The sequence below is a fragment of the Podarcis melisellensis genome, assembly GCF_964234715.1.
Source record: "Podarcis melisellensis genome assembly, chromosome: 5".
Classification (NCBI taxonomy): Eukaryota; Metazoa; Chordata; class Lepidosauria; order Squamata; family Lacertidae; genus Podarcis; species Podarcis melisellensis.
This window is the reverse complement of record NC_138537.1, coordinates 37,163,489-37,170,916: the sequence shown is the minus strand read 5'-3', so window position 1 is coordinate 37,170,916 and position 7,428 is coordinate 37,163,489. Positions and strand designations below refer to the sequence as shown.

At 44.8% G+C, this 7,428-nt stretch overlaps 1 long non-coding RNA gene across 2 annotated transcripts; it reads right to left on the bottom strand.

The window, feature by feature from the left end:
* Positions 1-499: 499 nt before the first annotated feature.
* Positions 500-6,436, bottom strand: LOC309369480. Of its 2 annotated transcripts, none has more exons than XR_014168167.1 (3): positions 6,283-6,436; positions 2,445-2,650; positions 500-1,219 (listed from the first exon to the last, which is right to left on the bottom strand). It is a non-coding gene; the product is annotated as an uncharacterized lncRNA (long non-coding RNA). The 2 variants fall into 2 exon arrangements; XR_014168168.1 differs by lacking the exon at positions 6,283-6,436 and adding an exon at positions 3,885-5,270.
* Between the last annotated feature and the right edge of the window lie 992 nt (positions 6,437-7,428).

Sequence of the window (7,428 nt, the reverse complement as noted above, 5' to 3'; positions counted from 1 at the left end):
CCAGGGACTGCTGGGAATTGTAGCTCTGTGAAGGGAATAGGGCTCTCCTAACCACTCTAAGCACCCTGAACAAACTACAGGCCCCAGGATCCTTTGCAGGATGCCATGACTGTTTAAAGTGGTGTGATACTGCTTTACATGTATAGTGCAGATGGGTCTAAATATCTGCCAGCTGTGCCACACTGAAACTTGTGTAGGTAGGTTTGTTTTTGTAGTATAGTAGAAATAAGATGTGTGCACAATGCATATCCCATAGGCTACAGGTAAGGATCAGAAGTTATATGACAGGCAGTTTCTGAACGCTAGGCCCATCACTTTGGTGAAGAGGAGCAATGGGCTGTTTATGAGTAAAGAGCCTCATTCCTGGGGCTCAAGGAAAGAGTAAACTGTAAAACAATGATGGACACACCTAATTAATGCTTAAAAGGGAAATGGGATAAGTCACCCCACCCCAATCTGCTTCAAATGTGCAAAGTCTTAGCATCTCTATCAGATGAAATAAAATCTAGTTTTGTTTATTATCATCATTATCATTATTATTTACACACACATTGCCAACATCTACCAGCTGGGAGATGAAAACGGTAATATATGCGTATTTGATTACTGATAGATTTTAACAAGGATTGAATTGCAATGTTTGGATTTTCACTGAAGCACAGAGAGAGAAATGAAATAGAAAGAGGGGCATATTTAGCATATGTGGGTTCATGTGATGTGGTTTCAAGGGGAAATCTTGCAAGAGCAAAAGGGGGCTAATGATACTCTGCATTGTACTATGTGGTTTCTGCACATGCAATTTGAATTTGAAAAGTATTCAAGAGAATAACATGTTCTTAAACAAGAGAAAGTAAACATTGCTGAAGTTCAAGAGATGCTGCTTTGTTGAGAAACTGAGCAAAGAAAATAAAGAATGGACAATCAAGGGGAGCAACTGGAGCATAACCACATCTTTAACAAACACAGCTAAATCATCATTGATGCAATAGCTGTTGAGGCATCTGATGTACCATTCCGTCCATTTCGTGGAATCAGTTCCAGCTATTGATGCTTGAAGATGCAGACAATTTTCTTGCAGTTGTGTGGTCTACTACGTGGTCTCTTGACCCATGCTCACTGGTTTGTGCAAGCCATGGAGGGTTGACTAGGTAGAACCAGGGCGCGGGTGAATGTTTCATTGCATGATAGGATGGTCCCCAAGAAGGTGGTGGTGCAGCCACTGGGGGGGGGGAGGCAGTGAAATGAACCCAGAGGTTTATGCCAACTGCCACCCAGTCAACAATGCACCTTTCTTTGGCAAGATGATTGACAGAATGGTGGTGGTTTAGCTGTCTCCCCCTGTTGAATATCAGGCTGTAAAGTACATGGATAGGCTCCTCCATGTGATCAGAAGCTACACTGATTGCTAAGGGCTTATGATCATGTGGTAGAGCAGGCACAGGCAAACTCAGCCCTCCAGATGTTTTGGGACTACAACTCCCATCATCCCTAGCTAACAGGACCAGTGGTCAGGGATGATGGGAGTTGTAGTCCCAAAACATCTGGAGGGCCAAGTTTGCCTATGACTGTGGTAGAGGATACTATGCATGTTCAGCTGCATAGTGGCTGGTGCCTATTAGATTGAGTAGCAAAGAAGTCAGGGAGACCAACAGTAGGTGAAGCCAGAACTAGTATCAGGCAGAACAAACTGGTGCTTTCTGTGTAGTCTTTTTGGTGCCAAATAAATTCACCCAGTCCTTTTAGCAGTTTTAAATCTGGGCTATAAACTATTTTATACTGCCTCCTTCAAGAATTTCCTTGAACTTTTATGGCTGATTGTTGGCTTCCTGTTCTTGTTATTATTTATCGTCTTGCTTAATATTTTGTTGTAAATTGCCCAGGGAATGTTTCTTAATGGATGGCAATATAAATCTTAATAATAATAACAACAATGGCTTAGCCCCCGTGCCAAATTGCCAGTCTGCTCTCAAGTGGAGAAATGGGCCTATTCTGAACAGGCTGCCTCCAAAGTAAGTTCTTCTTAAGGGAATAACCTTCTCTCTCTCTCCATCTTCTCGTAGAAATGCTTCTCTCTGTGTGCTTTCTGATGCCCCCATGTCAATCTCCATCTGTGTCACGGCCTCTTTTGGAGTGGGTGGCAGAGAACGTAGAATATTAGGGAATATATTGAGTTTGAAAAGTTGCCCTGCGTGGGGACATGCTAGCAAGAGAGAGAAATCAGAAAGGGAGGGAGAGGGAGATGGCGAGGCTGAGCAGTGCTAAGGCTGATGAAGAGAGACAAGGAGCAGTCAAGAGTGACGAAGAGTGACCAAGGAAAACCAAGGCAGCAGCCGAGGAGTGCAGGGGACTTATTGAGATTCGGAGGCACCGGAGCGGAGCAGCCGACTGTGGCTGCTGGCAGATGCTGAGCAGTAAGCGGGATTTACAGACTTCTGTCTACTTACCAACAAGTTATTTCCAGGCATTGCTTCTCGGCTGGGATGGAGTTTTCAATCACGATGCATGAGGTGGGTCTAATTCCAGGGACTCCTCGCTGAGTATGACCTTAGGGCAGGAGGATTGTTGAGTGCCTCACCTCAGCAGGCTGCTGCTTGAAAGGCTCCAGACTCAGATGTTACTTCCCCTGAATTGCTCATGGCATCCTAATATACTGAGAGCGGGACAGCATGACTCAGAGACGGATCAGATTTATATATAAAAAGCATAGGCAACAGTATTGGTCCATAAGGGGTTGGGGGTGGGGAAGTCCTCCAAAATCTATAGTTAGGCAAGGCCCAAGGCCAACCCAAAGATCACAAAAAGAGAATAAGCTTTTATGTTCCCCAGAATTCTTCACCAGGCAAGATGTTGCACAGAGCAAGCAGGGCAGATGGGGAGGATAACTTTTTTAAAAAATGTACCAAATTTTTGCCTGATATTGTAACCATAGGAGTCACTTGTAAACTCAGTGCCAAGATGGAGGTTACAGGCTGAATAAGTCTCTGCTGGATGCTACAGATATCAGGTTGCACACCTAGGATTGTGGGGCTAAAGTTGCGTAGATGCCACACATTGAAAGCACATTCAAAACACACAAAGAATTGTGGAAACTGAAGTTTGCCGCTGAACTACAGTTTCCAGTACCCTTAAAAACTACAGTTCCCAGGCTTCTTCTCGGTTTGTCTGTGTTAAATGTACTTTAAAGGTATGGTGTGTAGCTAAAGCAGAAATGACTGCTCCCCATTATTTAAAATAAATGCCTGACTGTGGCTATTCCCCAGGTCCAATGCTTTGTGTGAAACACACAGGCTCCTGATCAAGCAGAAATTTATAAAATGTTCAAATTGTTTCTCAAAGACTATTGATGAAAAAAAAGAAGAGGAAGATCATAGAACAGAAGAAGGAGAAGACGAAGACGAAGACGAAGACGAAGACGAAGAAGAAGAAGAAGAAGAAGGAGGAGGAGGAGGAGGAGGAGGAGGAGGAGGAGGAGGAGGAGGAGGAGGAGGAGAAGGAGAAGGAGAAGAAGAAAGGGAGTTTGGATTTGATATCCCGCTTTATCACTACCCTAAGGAGTCTCAAAGCAGCTAATATTCTCCTTTCCCTTCCTCCCTCACAACAAACACTCTGTGAGGTGAGTGGGGCTGAGAGACTTCAAAGAAGTGTGACTAGCCCAAAGTCACCCAGCAGCTGCATGTGGAGGAGCGGAGACACGAACCCGGTTCACCAGATTATGAGTCTACCGCTCTTAACCACTACAGCACACTGGCTCTAGAATTGGAAGGGACCCTGAGGGTCATCTAGTCCAACCCTCTGCAATGCAGGAATCTCAGTTAAAGCATCCATTAGTTAGCCATTAGTTAGCCCAGTGTCAAGGACAGCCAACAGTAATGCTTTTCACTGACCTCCAGCCATTGATCCTCAGTCAGTCCTCAGATCCCTACTGGTCAGCAACCTGCCTGAAGTTCCTGCGTGATTCCTTCTGTGCCCATCCACTGGCACAACTGTCTTTGAATGAGTCAGTCTGTGAGTTGTTGAAGCTAAGATGGCTGTAAGGTGCCTGCCTGCCTGCTTGGCCTATAGAAAAACCTTTAAATCCAGCTCAGTTTCTGTTCACTGAGACTTTCTTCCTAATACTTCCAGGCTTAGAACAAACAAGACAGAAAAGCCATTTACCCAATTAGCAATTGTGTGAATGACTTTGAAAAAGCAAATTGTAAGCAAAAGGGATTTGATTTAAGCACCCTTGCCCCCTGCTGCAGTCCAGATCTGGATCAGGCCATTTGTGTCTGCTATCTCCATTATTTGTGTGGGGGGGTTGGTTCTCATTCCCTCCCATGTCTGCAATTTACTTGTAAAAAGTCATTCAGTCCATTAGCAAGTGAGAAAATACTGTCACATCTCACCTGGCCCTTACCTCCTCCCTTGTCAGCCTCCACCCGCCCCCCCCCCCGACTTACTTGCCCTGACTCTGCAACACTAGTAGTCCTATTGGCTTACCTGACTGGCTACTAGATCCTATGCTGAAGAGTGACATATGCATCCCATAATACTGCTGCTACAAAATAACCATAACAACAGCAGCCAGTGTAGTATTGGGGGGGGGGGTAGAGTGTTGGACTAGGACCTGAGAGACCAAGGCTCAAATCTGCTATCAGCACACAAATCCCCTTACCCCATACCCCCATGATGGGGAGATTTCTATTTTAAATTATAGAATTTTTCACCTATACGTATGAGTTAACATATGCAAATTTTATGCAAACCACTCTCCTTTCTTTGTCCTCTCTTTTGGTGATGCATAAGTGGCCACCCTAGCTTTGAGAAGAGCTTTGTTGCATCCCATTAGCAAAGGTCCTGGCCATGATCAGATGCCTGTTAGCTACCTGTCCAAGGCTACTTAGCTTTATTATTATTTGGCAATGATGACACAGATGCTCCTGCATGAATCCCAGATGGGCTCTAAAGGAAAGTGAGTGCTGCCCTGCAGGGCATGAGCTTGGCAGTGTGCAAGGAAACCATTCCGCCCTGGCACGTCCCATTTAAGCTCTTAAGCTTCTGTTTGATTTTTTTTTGTTGTAGAACATGGAACTGATTAAAATAAAATAAAAATCTCCTTAAGCCTGAGTGTAGATCTTGATGAATATTTCAGCTTTGGGTTGCTCTTCTGCTCTTCTCTGAATCTGGAAAGAAAAAAAAAATAGCAGATCACAGTCTACATAAATAAATAGGAACCGAAGAGCTCCAACCTGAGCAAAGAGTGCTGTGTGTGTGTGTGTGTGTGTGTGTGATCATGCTGTGGATGCACACTCACTATTTTGAGCACACAGACCAACTTGATGCCCTCCAGATATTTTGGCTCCTCCACCCCCTGTGGGCCAACTTTGACAGGCCCAGCTGTCAATCATATGATGTCATAATGTTGTGCCCTTCTTCATGTACCTCCTCCTAGAGAGGTCTGGAGGGTGGCAACATGAGAACGGGCTTTTTCTGCGGTGGTTCTCCAGTTATAAAATGCTCCTCCCAGGGAGGCTCGCCTGGTGCCTTCATTATACATCTTTAGGCACCAGGCAAAAGCACTCCTCTTTAGCCAGGCCTTTGATTGATTGACACCCAGTGCCCTTTTAAATGTGTTTGGTGGGTGTAATTTAAACATACAGTCAGAAGGGGGAGCAGGAAGAAGACATTGGCTGGATCTACACGGAGCTTTTTAACGTTATTAGAACAATATTGGATACCTTCTTCTGAAACGTCACAGGGCATACTGGTAAAATAAAAACGTTCCTTACCTTGTTTCCATAACAACACACTTTCCCATACTGCCTGTTCCTGGTTGCTCTGCAGCACCCTCTAGTGTCACATTTTGACAGCGGATTATTAATGTTACAAGCAAAATGTAATGCGTCCAAATCCATTATGATAACCATTCCCTATCCCTTCCTTAAAGTTATAAACCATGAGGGCAGATCTGCTCATTGTGTCTTCTCCATTCCTCCCATCCCACAACAAGGGTTCTGTGTGTGTGTGTGTGTGTGTTTTCAGTCCTGTTGAGTACTCCTTCCCAAGCAGCTTCCCTGTGTGGAAGGCATGCTTGCAAATGAGCAAGGAGATATGGATTTTGCAGAATGCTGTTTCAGGGACAGGGAGGAGAGTCAGGTGGGGGAAAGGAGAGCTCAGGCAGAAAAGGAGCACCCCACATCCAAAGGGTTCTGTGGTATTTGCCCGCTCATTTGAAAATGTCTGTACAGAGGGAGAGACAGAGTTAATAGGTAGACCAATAGAAAAGCCAGAGGCAGAGCCTACCTGTTTATAAAAGGGCTTAGCCCGAGGTTTGGGTTGGTTGGTTTTAGTTAGTTGGTTGGCAAAAGGCAGTTAGGAAAGCAGTTGGCAGACAGATGGAATTAAAGAAACAGTTAGTGCAGTTGGTTCTTGTGTGAGGGGAGGTAGAAGAGTTAGAGACAGGATAAAAAATAAGACTAAGAAAGTAAAGAGTAACAACGTTTTGAACGCAGTTAATGTTTATTTGTGTCTGCAATAAGCTACACCCTTCTTTGTTAACTTAAGAACCTGACTGAGACTAAGTGATTTACCAGGGAGGACCTGTTTGGTGGCAGCGGATTAGTGGTGTATGGGTCAATAGTCCGTGAGATGACCAGGGGCTCTATATGAATGCCACAGCATTCACTATCATCATTCCTACCTTCTTCCGAGAGATGCAACCGGCTCAGTTGCTCCCTCCTTCACTCTCAGGCCTTTTCATTCATGGTGTCTCTCCCCCCCCCCCACCTGCTCCTCCTTCATATCCAACTCTGCCCTCCAGTCCTAGATTGTTCTGGGCGGCCCATTCCAAAATGTGAAAATCTTGGGCTGTCTCCACCTTACTCAAATGAAACCAAGAACCTCTCACAGAAAAGAATTCTGATTCAGATTATGGTTTGGTTGAATCAAGTGCATAGCCCTAGTATGTGGCCCCTATAAGCTTGGCTGAGAAGGTAATGTGGCCCTCAGGCTGAAAAGGATTCCCTGCCTCTGATATAGGGGAATGGGCTGCCCAATCCCTATACATCACAGGCCCAATTCTGACTGTCCCAATCCTTATTTAAAGGGGGGAGGGAGTATTGTCTAGTTTGGCCCAGAACCATGCTTCTATTTTCCCTATGGTCACTCGCAGGGAGAGGATAGATCAAGGCTGAGATTTCCTTTCTTTTCTAAAATGACTCAGCAAGAAAAGCACAAGCCATAACGTTTTGTCACAGTGACATACCTGTGAATATCTTGACATCTAACATGATCAGCGTGGGGTAGTTTGGTCTTGACCCTTTTGCTAAATGTCTCTGCACCTCATCTTGCATCCGGGGGACATTTCTCTCTACCACAGCCTTGAATCAAATAGACCACAAAGTGATTTCCCAAAGCTTTTAAAACAAAAAATCAGAGCGCTAAAAAACA